Source organism: Delphinapterus leucas, chromosome 6 (assembly GCF_059928025.1).
Source record: "Delphinapterus leucas isolate spDelLeu-1000000601 "Yukka" chromosome 6, BTC_Dleu_Yukka2, whole genome shotgun sequence".
NCBI lineage: Eukaryota > Metazoa > Chordata > Mammalia > Artiodactyla > Monodontidae > Delphinapterus > Delphinapterus leucas.
This window is the reverse complement of record NC_143134.1, coordinates 99272349-99284861: the sequence shown is the minus strand read 5'-3', so window position 1 is coordinate 99284861 and position 12513 is coordinate 99272349. Positions and strand designations below refer to the sequence as shown.

The window sequence follows — 12513 nt, the reverse complement described above, 5'->3', positions numbered from 1 at the left end:
ACATCACTGGGCAGAATACTTGGCATCTGGATCTGCAGCATCAGCATTCAGATTTATGGTGACTTCACTGCGGTGGCCAAGGACAATGGGTGGGGACTTGCTTTATATTTATATAACTACAGAACCAATCCTGGTAATTTTCCAAAAACAAAAGGAATCGGTTCCAGAAATTCTGAGAGCTTTCTCAGCCTCCCCAAACTAGAAGCTGCCAGCAACCTCCCAATGGCAGTTCCAGCAAAGAAAAAAGAGACTCTGTCTTTCCTAGGTACCGGCATCATGCCTGCCTCACAGAGAGTCTGTATTCTGAACACATACCCTAAACCAGATGTTTTCCTTTATATCAAATAAATTGAAAAGAATGGTTGAAGCTTTTCTGATGATTGCATTGCCTCCTTCTCTGCTTGCAAATGGTAACTAGTGTAGAGGGGAAAATCTGTCATCGGCAACCGAGTTCTGTCAAGTGTTTTTAAGGACTTTCTTAGAGAAAGGTAGCACTACCCCAAGGAGCGACTTTTAGCTTTCGACAGCATTTCTATTAGCTAAGTCATCAATGCTCCAAGGTCCTGCATAAGAAGTGAAAAATGGAGTTTGCAGGGATGCATGTATGTCTACATGATTCTTTGAACTTAAACTCAAATTTCTTTGAACTTAGTAATATGACAAAAATTTACAGTATTGGCTGCTAATATTAAAATATAAATATATGTATATATGTGCATTAAAGATAGTTGGAGAACATGATGTGTTAAAAGGGATGAATGAAAAGCCAGTTTGTTCTACGGGTGGGATAGTCCAATGGAAGGATATACAATCAGTTTACTGAGAGGAAAACATGCCTAATAATGGGTGGAAACTGCTGAGAGAAGGAGCTCCCCAAGGATGGCACATAGTCAGAGAAACCAGAGGGAAAGGAATTTGTGATTCCTGGAGCAGAAGTGTGGGAGTCAAATGATCTATGGGGTGTAGATTATTTGAATCTGGGTTAGGGTGTACACAAAGGCACTTGTCTGAGAGAAGCAGAAATAATGCAATTTACGATGAGGGAGCCTGTGAACCAGTGACACAGGAAGTGACTCAGAGGGTAGCGGGGATGAGTCATGTCAAGCTGTGGTTCCAGAACTGAGGGGAGAGCTTGAAAGTACTAATGAAGCACTTCACACTTAGGGCAGTGGGTGGGTAATGGGAGTCCTCATTGAGCGCATCGCTGCAGTGTGAGAAATAACCTATTGAAAAGCCCAGTCTCCTGTTCCAGCAAACAAAATAGTCTAGTTCTTCCAAAGACCTCACAACTGACACCTTTTTTTTTTTTTCAAAATCAGGAAAATGTAAGAAACATCTGTCTTTTATAGTTTGCAGTTTTTGATGTCTGCCTTCATAAAAAATGAAAGTGAAGTTCCAAAATTAAGTACATAACGTACAGTGTGCAGCAAATAACGCAACACATTTCCTTAGAAATGTGTTTATCCTTAGACATGTGTGGTCCACCCCTGTTGTGCTGGATGCTGAGTGAGTAAGGCGGAGGGCAGGGAAATAGTGTCAAGAGGCGTGTTAATAGAGGTCAGGGGCAGCCCTAGGCACCGGACCATCTGCCTTCACATCCAGCTCTGTACTTTCATCCACTGGAAATCTAGGGCAGGGCCACCTGGAGTTTAATTATTTAAATTGGCTGACCTATGCAGGCTCCAAACCCCCATATGATTTCTCAGATCTCTGCTAGTTTTATCTAAGATGCATAGAGATTAAGAATATAGGCTGTGGTCCTGGGCTGGGCCCAAATTCTGACTCTGCCCCTTAGCAGCTGTGAGACCTTGGGGCAGTTAAGCAACCTTTCTATGCCTCAGTGTCTTCAGTTGTGAAATGGGAATAATGACAGAACCTACCCCATTTTAGGGTTTTTGTGAGTCTAGAGTTATTCATGAGGACACACTAAGTCCTTATTAGTTATTATTATTATACTGAAGAGAAGCAGTATAGTTCAGGGGTTCAAGCAAGGAGTCAGAGCCAGACTGTTCAGATCTGAATCCTGGCTGTGTGGCCTTAGGCAAGTTCGTCACTTTCTCTGTTGCTTGTTTTCTCATTTGTAAAACAAGGCTAATAAGTATACCTACTTCACAGGAGCTGAGCAAGAATTACATGAATTAATATGTTTAAAGTTCCTAGAACAGTGCCTGGTGTATCATACATAAATGTTTGGCACTATTATGATTTTATGTATTTATGTATTTATTTATTTATCTCCAGCTAGCTCTGGGCCTGGCCCATCCTAGGTATTCATTAAGAGGCTATTGAAAACATGAATGAATGAGTACATGTAGTCTAATTCAATGGCCTGCAGTATGGATATTGGCTGTCTGTAACATTCCAAATTTGCCAAATGCACTTGGACTTGTCTGCATCACACACACCTTTAGATGGAATATAAACATTGTCTCCAGCTTCCTCTCCAATTCAGCCCTGTGGTGCTCAGTGCTAAAAGGGAGAGGCTGTTTGACATGGGGCCATGACAGCCTCGGGGAGCATCTCTCCGTTTCTCCATCGGTACACTAGGGAATCATTATAACATCCCCAAAGTCCGGAAATCCAAGGACACAAATTAATTATAGACACAAGTCAAATTACTCTCCATCCCTTTCTCCGTGAATATTTCTGGTGGAGAGCAGTCCCCACTGTCATTTGCTGGGGAAGTGGGCAGTCCCCAAGAGCAGCCAAGCTCCCCATTAAGCCAGAGCCCATCTATCTGCTGCCTGGGTGGCAGCGGCAGTTCCACCCCTTCATAAACATCAAGACAGGAAATAATGGAATGTTTAGTCTGAGTAATACATTAAGGAAATCAATTAGGCCCACATGCAACTTTCTAAGATTTTAATTACAGTACTTAGGGTACCACACTAGAGCAGTTTGTCAGGAACATAATTTGTTAATGAATAACAACTGACACAGTGAATTAGTTGGGATTGTAATTAGCTTTTGCTAGCCAGCCATTGGAACCCTGATCAAAAGCCAGTGAGCAAAAGAGGGAGAAATCAGCTGTAAATGATAACCTCGACAGCTCTGTCTGGGGTGTCTCCCTGATGCTGGCGTACCCAGAGGGGCCTGGCTAAGCCCATGGGCAGATTTTAACTCAAGTGAGGTCAAGGAGCAGCATCTGCCTCACCTACGAGCTTGTTAGAAATGCAGACTCTTGGGGCCCCACCCCAGACCTATCCAACCTGCATTTTAAGACACCCAGGTGACCTATGAGCGTATATATATTTTTAATACATTTATTTATTTATTTATTTTTGGCTTCATTGGGTCTTTGTTGCTGTGTGCAGGCTTCCTCTAGTTGCTGCGAGCAGGGGCTAATCTTGGTTGCGGTGCTTGGGCTTCTCGTTGCGGTGGCTTCTCTTGTTGCGGAGCACGGGCTCTAGGTGCATGGGCTCAGTAGTTGTGGCAGGCGGGCTCTAGAGCACAGGCTCAGTAGTTGTGGCACACGGGCTTAGTTGCTCCACAGCACGTGGGATCTTCCCGGACCAGGGCTCAAACCCATGTCCCCTGCATTGGCAGGCGGTTCTTAACCACTGTGCCACCAGGGAAGTCCTTGTGAGCATATTGAAGTTTGAGAAGCACTGTCAGAGTACAAAGAGCACAGGTTCAAAATCAAACAGATCTTACTGTAACTCCTGACACTAACGCACTCACTAGAGATGTATCCTTGGGCAATTGCTAAGTCACTTTGAGCCTTTGTGTCCTTATCTGTAAGTTGGACCTACTAATACCTGTACTGCAGGGTCCTTGTACTGACTAGCAATATCATGTGTGTGTGCCTAGCACATAGCAGGTGAACAATGAATGAGGGCGTGGGAGAAACTCAGCAAGGTTTCCTGAGGCCTGGGCCTGAATACACATTGTCCTCTGACCTGGGTCACTTATGTGAGTCACACCTTCATCTCTCCAATCTTCCCATTCCACAATGGGGAAGGACTAGGAGAAAAGAGATAAAATATTACAAATAAGTTAAAAGAATAGAGAAAATATTTTAAAGATAAAATAATGAAAATAGTAAAATTAGCCAAGGAGTATGCTAGACTTAGATTAAATTGGTTTTGTTTTTCTGAGGTGGCCAAATGACCAAATAAGAAAACGTGGATTGGTAATATGAAACACCTGGGAGAGTGAAGAGCCCAGATTGTTCTCTGTCTTCCCACGGGAGGGAGAATCCTGAGGAAGGAGGTAGCCATGAACAATCCTCCCAAGATGGGGTTCATGCAGCAATTTGGCGAGCTGAGATCCATAGTTGAGGATCAGTGTTTTAGGAAACACCTTTGACACACTATACACAATGGATATGTTCTTGATAGAGCATGCAAACTTAAAAATATGTACGTCAAAGCAATTTCCTCGTTAGAAAATTTCCCTCTAAGCTTCCTCACCCGGCTCAAGAGAGTGTTAGAAGGAGCCCTTACCTAATCTGATTATTAGACCATGTGCTCAAACTCAAGGACTACCTCTGTGTCATGGTTCATACAGAAGATGGCAATATTCTTACAGCACATTGTGGGTAGACTGAAGGGGTTCCAGGGGCACCTATGTGGGACAAGGTGAAAAAAAATCATTTCTTTTTACATCATGGAATTACAAGAAAAATTTTAAATTGAGAAAGATATTGGATATTAGGTTTGCATAAAAACATCCAAATTGAGCATTGTCAGTTTTCAAAATGAGAAAATAAATGAGTTTGCTTCTAGAAATGTAACTTTTTAATATCAAGTTTGATGCTTGAAATGGCTGAACTCAATTCCTGATCAAAAGTCTTTAATAACGATCTCTTCAAATTTTGGTTATTCACCATCAATGAGAAACTTTGCATGAGGAGGTCATAAAAAGTTATTTAACCATTGTTTTACAACTGTCTCAAAATTTGTAGTACTTGAAATTATATTTAGGGACTATAGCAGCCCATCCTTTTATTGACAAACTTAATATTGAAATTTCTTGTGATAACGCAAATGTTTTTAAATATAATAGAACTTTTTCACATCTAGTACTTCCAAATATTAATGTGCAAAACTCTCACACATCACGAGAGCAGTCATCATTGACAGGACACATCAGTTACAAATGGGCAGAAGTTCCAAATGTATGGGAAGGCCACCACCAGGAGCTCAACCTTCCTGGTCTACCTTCTCTCAACATAGACACATGGCACCCTGGGCTATGCACCATGCTCCTTGGGCACCAGGAATACAAACTCCCCCAGAAGCTCCATGGGCCACTTGTCCATGATGGGCAGTCTGGGCTCCATGCTTAGTTGCTGGCATGACTATCCACGTCGAAGGGCTCCTGCTTAGCTCTGCTCAGAATGTTGAGGCTGACCATTTATGCTCAGTGGTGCTCAGTGCACTTCTGCCTGTAGGGACTGTGGGATGTACAGACAGGTCCTGCTTATCTGGAACCCCCAAATAAGGCTGCTCATGACCAGAGTTGACCTGTCTGGGGTTTCCTGCAGCCCCCAAAGGCTTGGGGGTTTAAGGCCTTGTGGCACATCTGGAACCCATTCATGGCACCGCAGCTTGGCCCACTGGGAAGCTCTGGATTACTCAGGGGCAGGGACCAAGCCATCCTCTTTCTCTTTTACTTCTTGAATCTATGCATGATAGGCTCTCCTGCACCTTCCTCTTTTACTTCCTGCTCCAAGGATTGGTTGAATGATTGGGGTCTTTCTCTACTGTGTTGGAGGAGACTTGGCCATCTCCAGTTGGATTTAATTTCTCCCCAATGACAGCCTGACCTTGTCTACTGTTCTCGTCCCACAAGAAGATGCCTGGAATACTCAGCACTAGGTTTGGGATCAAATGTGGTTCTTTTAGTGCTTTGACTAGCTCCACTTCCTCTGGTAGTTGTGGTTCACTGTGGTTTTTCTTTGCACGGCAGTGATTAACATCCTACCCTTGGGTTTGGGGAATAGAAGAGGCAGAGATTCATGAGTGGGAAGCAAGGGGCTTCAGGCCTCACCTGCATTCTTTGTTCTCTTACAAGGGCTTTGCTTTGGAGCATCAAGCACTTAGATAGCTATAAATAAATTCTATAGTTTCTTACCAATTTGGTCACTGAAAATTAAACAGGATGTTGTATTGGAAGTTTCAATTGATGCAATACCATACAATGTAAAGGAGAGTCTAGGCCATGTGCAGAAATTACAGAGAAGTTGGAAAACACAGCTCACCAAACCCCCAGCCATATCAAGGATATAATGAAGGATATAACTCTTCAAATTAGAAGAGTGGAAAGTTAGAGAAATTTATGAGGATTTCCCTGGAGAGTTGTGGCTGTGCAGTGAGTCCTCCTACCCCATCCAAGGAAAAGGGTTGAAGGGAGCTTCCCCCTCATCTTGTCAAGGGAGAGGAGTTTCATTGGGACCAGAGAGCAGTTAGGGAAACACACAGGCCTGTTGTCTGCTCCCACACCACTGTGCCCACCCAGGATGTCAGAGGATGAAACCTGGGCTATTAGCTGATGTAGCAGCAAAGCAAAGGAGAACTGCTCCTGCTTGGGGATTGGTCTTCCCTCCTAGATCTTGGGCAAAGACAAGATGGTTTATCTGGCAACTCTGGGTGGGGTTATCTGGTGTGCTGTCCAATAGAGTCACCAAGGTGAGAGAAGTGCCCTTCAGTAGAGGCTAAGTCGAAGTCGTGCTTCTGGATTCCTAGAGGTAGAGGAGAGAGTGAGCAATGGTAGACCAGAGGGCTTTTGCCTGGGTCAAGGGCATGGCCCGTGAGAGCTCATCAGTGAGCTGCCCCAGAAAACAACTTTAATATCAGTCCATCTCCAGGGCCTAACCTGCTTATGATAGGCAGGTAAAACATTCCTGCCGCTCTTACTTTTTTTCCTACCCCCTATCCCCACCTGATCTTTCCCTACCCCAACCTTGAGGGGATCAGAAACTGCCGTTGACGAGCTGGGGGAGGGGAGTCTTGGCAGGGGGAGGAGCTACCACACTCCTTCCCCTTCCTCCAGTCCCCGCCCTCCCTGGGAAGTAGGGGAAAGTCTTTCCTTCAAATGAGGAGGCAGCTTTGATTAGTATTACAGGAGGCTGGTCTTTGTAATCACAGGGTTTATACTGTGTTTGCAGCTCAAAGTGGTTGTCAAACTTTTGATCAGAAATTGATCCAAATATCACGAGATTGCCTGAGTTTTTAGCCCACTGAATACAATTTGAAGGGAAACAGAAATAAAGTTGCCATCGGATAACATTCCATGAGTGGATTGAAGGCGTATCATACATAAATGTTTGGCACTATTATGATTTTATATATTTATGTGTTTATTTACTTGTCTCCAGCTAGCCCTGGACCTGGCCCATCCAAGATGCCACTTACCATTCCTTATAGCATGATTCCGGGCAGGGAGCTCTGTAGGGACCAAGAGTGCATTGGAGCAAATCTAGCGTGAACCTTCAATGTAGAGTCACAGAATGTCAGGCTTGGAAGGAAGCTTGAAGTCATCTATTCTAAATGACCTCCTGCTATTTTGAGCCCCTCTGCCATACCCCTGCCCAGTGCTCATCCCACCTGTGTTTGAACGTCTGCAGAAATAAGAGGATGTGCATCCTCTCAAGACAGTCCATCCCATTTTGTAACAGCACTTCTCATTTTGTTGTTTCTTTTGCTGCACAGAAGTTTTATAGTGTGATGTAGTCCCACCTGTTTATTTTTGCTTTTGTTGCCTTTGCTTTTGGAGTCAAATCCAAAAAATCACTGCCAAGACAAATGTCAAGGACCTTCTCCCCTATGCTTTCTTTAGGAGTTTTATGGTTTCAGGTCTTATGTTTTAAGTCTGTAATCCATTTCAAGTTGATTTTTGTGAGTGGTGTAAGATAGGGGTCCAATTTCAGTCTTCTTCACGTGATTATCCAGTCTTCCTAGCACCATTTGTTGACAGGATTATCCTTTCCCCATTGAGTATTCTTGGCTTCCTTGTCAAATATTAGTTGATCATATATGCAAAGGTTTATTTCTGGGCTGTTGGATCTGTTCCATTGGTCTGTGTATCTATTTTTATGCCTGTACCATACTACTTTAATTACTATACCTTTGTGATATAGTTTGAAATCAGTAAGTGTGATGTGGACGTTTAGGAGACATTGATTATGGAGGCCTGATGTTCTGAGCCTTGGATCATGGGTATTTACTCAGGTCTCTGGGAAATTTCCCTGGGTCCCCAAACCTCTGCTCCCATATTGGTGCTCACCTCACACTGTATGGGGATTTTTCTATATGCCTGTGAGCACCTTGAGGGCAGGGATCATCTTGTTCATTGTTAAAGTCACCAAGCTCAGTATTTGAAGAGAAACGGGTACCAATAAATTATTTCCCTTTCCCATCACTGCCTAATCTGTAGCCTTTGCTGGACCCACTTCCAGCTGTTCCCATTCAGTCTTATCAGGAGAGCTCTGGTCCTTTGAATAGATCGATTATCCTTTCTTTGCTGCAAGCTTCATTCCTAGGTTTGTCTCTCCAGTTCTAAAAACACTTTGATGTTTTTAAACTGTACTGAAAAGAGGAAGAAAATGACTTTCTAAGGTCAGGTATTTGGGCTCTGGGTCAACTGGGAAAGAAACAGATGAGTTCTGATATATCATATGAAACTCTGTCCATAAAAATCAAACGTCCTATTTCTGATATTTCTGCCTCATTCAATGACATTGTTTTCTTTGGAAAAATAGAATATTTATTATTCAGACTCTGGGCAGAGGAGTGAAATGGCCTGGATCTACAGATAAGGGGCAATTTACTGCTGGCCAGCTGCCGCCCTTGCCATCTAACAAATATAGGTTTAAATGAAAGCATCATAGGCCCACTGCTACCTCTGTTCCAGAAGAGAACTATTTATTTTGAGCCACAGTTTTTCCTCTCTTTAATGCCGTTTTTGAAAAATGATGTGTACTTTCGTCTCACTATGTGCTTCTCCTGTCCCTCCTACCCAGCCTCTCTGCCTTAGGAAATAAACCACTCATTAGGCGGTTCTCTTGACCCCGGGTTTTCCCTCCATCCTTTTCAATTCAACCCTCACACCACATATTTCCCAAAGTTCAGCTCTGGCCTCCAGGTCAAGAGCTCTCATGGCTCACCAAACAAGGGCCAAACACTTGAGCATGGCCTTGTAGGCCCTCTGCCTTTTGTTCCTTCCCGTTGTGTTCTTTCTGCTCCAGCCAGTTTCACCAGCAGCTGCTTTGAGAACGTACCCTCCTTTTCTAGAGCACCCCGTTTCTTCCCTTTGAACGTGTCTTCTCTCTAGTTCCGCACGCTCTGCTTTCCTCATCATCCGAAGCCCAGACTGGCATTACCTTTTCCTTGAAGATTTCCCCGGTCTCTCTTGCTGAAAGTGGGATGTCTCTCTTCACAGGGTTCTTGAAAGGATTGAAAAAGATTATGCACAGAAGTAGAATGGCGGTTGCCAGGGGCCGAGGGGAAGGGAAAACGGGCAGTTTTTCCTAATGCGCAAAAAGTTTCAGTTATGCAAGGTGAATAACTTGTAGAGATCTGCTGTACAACCTTGTGCCCGTAGTCAACAATACTGTTGTACACCTGAAGATTTGTTAAAAGGGTAGATCTCACATTAAGTGTTGTTACCACAATAAAATGAAAAGATTATGCACATGGATATGCAAAGTAAAATGCTTAGCAAATACTAGACACACAGTATTTTTTTTTCCTTTCTACACTTTTAAATTCTTTGAATTCCAAGAGTATTTATTTCTTCTAGGGCAGCAAAGTTATTCTTCTTTACCATGTATCATAGTTATGTGGGTGTATATCTTAATTGTTATATATCACAGTGAGAGAAAAAAAGGCACAGATTTTGATGTCTGACATCTATTTGTTTTTTTTTTTTCTTTTTCTTTCCCTTTTGCGGTACGTGGGCCTCTCACTGCTGTGTCCTCTCCCGTTGCGGAGTGCAGGCTCCGGACACGCAGGCTCAGCGGCCATGGCTCACGGGCCCAGCTGCTCCGCGGCATGTGGGATCCTCCCGGATTGGGCACGAACCCGTGTCCCCCGCATCAGCAGGTGGACTCTCAACCACTGCGCCACCAGGGGAGCCCCTGACATCTGTTTTTGAGAGCTACCTCCAAAGCTCAGTAGCTGCGTGGTCTTGAATAAGTTGCTCAGTTTCTTTAAGACTCAGTTTTATTATCTGTTAGAAAAAGAAAAAAAAAGAAAAATAACAACTATCTCTCTGGTCCTGTGGATGGATTAAATGTGACAATACACGTAAAAATGGTGACAGATAACATGGCAGCAGCTCAGAGTCTTACTGTGGTTTCTTTTCTTCTTTGAGGGCAATGACCACAATGTCTACATGTTTATAACCCTAAGGCACAGAGCATGTAGCCTTGTGCATAGTCACGGCTCAGTAAATGCTTCCTGAATGAATGAATGAATAAGTGAGTGAAAGGAAGGAAGGAAAGAAGGGAGGAGGAAAGAGAAAAGATATGAAAGGGTTAGCTTACTTATATCTTCTTTGTAATACAAAAGTTACGGTGGTTTCAACTCAAAGACAAGTATCTCCGAAGAGAGTAGGGATATTTCCTCTTTGTCCTAATCCTGTGCAACATTTTTAGTGACAGCAGCAATCTTTATATTTGGAAGGGAGAGCTGTTTAAAGTTTCCTAACTTTTGGAAGCCAATAGTTGATATACCAGCAGTGCCACGTCTGTTAAAGAAAAAAAGTATTCTGACATTTGTTAAAATGGTAAGGAAGACTTTATTCAAGGCTTGTACAGTAAGGGTGAACTCTATTGCAATAGAGGAGAAAGATCGAGCTCAACTTTGAATCCAAGAACAAATGGGGATTGATAGCCAAGGAGCAGAATGAAGGGGTCAGTGGGTAAAAAATTACTAAGAAGAGACATCAAGGGTAGGGGAACTCTTGCTAAACTGACCTATTAGGATTCTTGCTAAAGGAAGGCCAAGAACTTAGACATCAAAGGTGGGGAATGGGGAACTTTATCAGATACCAAGGGTGGGGATATCTGAGTGATCAGATATCAAGGGTGGGGGGATTCTCGGTAAACTGACTTAGCAGGATTCTTACTAAGACTGGGTAGGCAGACTGAAGACAGGATGGGGGCCAAGATCAAGGCCTAGTTGAGAGCAGGGCTCTGAGGAGCCTGGCTAAGGTTGACCACTATGCCATCATCAAGTTCCCCCTCACCACTGAGTCAGCCGTGAAGAAAATAGAAGACAACAACGCAGTGGTGTTCATTGTGGATGTCAAGGCCAACAAGCACCAAATTAATCAGGCTGTGAAGAAGCCCTATGATATTGACCTGGCTAAGGTCAACACCCTGATCAGGCCTGATGGAGAGAAGAAGGAATATGTTCGACTGGCTCCTGACTATGACGCTTTGGATGTTGCCAACAAAATTGGGATCATCTAAACTGAGTCCAGCTGGCCAATTCTAAATATAAAAGGTTTTGCTAAAAAAAAAAAAAAAAAAAGGAAGCCTGGGGAAAGCCGTCTGCCCTACTCCCACTGAGGAAAGCAGGAGTGGGGCAGGTGTGCTGCCCTAGAAGTCATGAAAGTTTGGCGAAATGTTATAAACATTCCTGTCTCTGGGTTTTCATTTGTGAGAGGGACATGACACCACTTTTCATCCCAACTATCTTAGTGGGTATGTTAGTTGCCTGTGGCTACTGTAACAAATTGCCACAAACATGCTGATTAAAAACAACAGAAATGTACTCTCTCACAGTTCTGTAGGTCTGAAGTCTGAAATTTGTGTCACTGGGGCAAAATCAAAGTCAGTAGGGCCACATTCCTTCTGAAGGCCCTAGGGGAGAATCTGTTCCCTGGCTCTTCCAGTATCTGCTGCCTGCTGGCATTCCTGTGCTTGTGGCCACATTATTCCAATCTCTGCCTCCATCTTCACATGGCCTTGTCTTCTTTGGTCTGTTTCTAATCTTTCTCTGCTTCCCTCTTATATGAATACATACTGTATTAGTCTGCTTGGGCTGCCATACAAAATATCATAGGCTGTGTGGCTTAAACAACAGAAATGTATGTCTCATAGTTTTGGAGGCTGGAAAGTGCAAAATTAAGGTGATGGCCAATTTTGTTCCTGGTTAGAGTTCTCTTTCTGGCCTGCAGACAGCCACCTTCTCTCTGTGTCATCACATTTTTGGGGGGTAGGGAGAGAAAGCTCTTCCTCTTTTATAAGGCCACCAGTCCTCTCAGATTAGGGCCCCACCCTCATGACCTCATTTAACCTTAATTACCTCTTAAAAGTCCTGTCTCCAAATATAGTCACATTGGAGGCTGGGGCTTCAACATATGAATTTTAGGGGTATACAGTTCAGTCCATAGTACATGTGATTGCATTTAGGATAATCCAAGATGATCTACCCGTCTCAAGATACTTAGCCTAATCACATCCATAGAAACCCTTTTTCTAAATAAGGCAGTATTTACAGGTACCAGGGTCAAGGACCTTGTGTCTTTGGGTGGCCACTATTCAGCCTACCACTGGTCAGC

The 12513-nt window shown here is 43.5% G+C and overlaps 1 pseudogene; it reads left to right on the top strand.

The window, feature by feature from the left end:
- Nucleotides 1-11419, top strand: part of LOC111177358 (large ribosomal subunit protein uL23 pseudogene) — a 63627-nt pseudogene extending 52208 nt beyond the window's left edge.
- Nucleotides 11420-12513: the final 1094 nt, after the last annotated feature.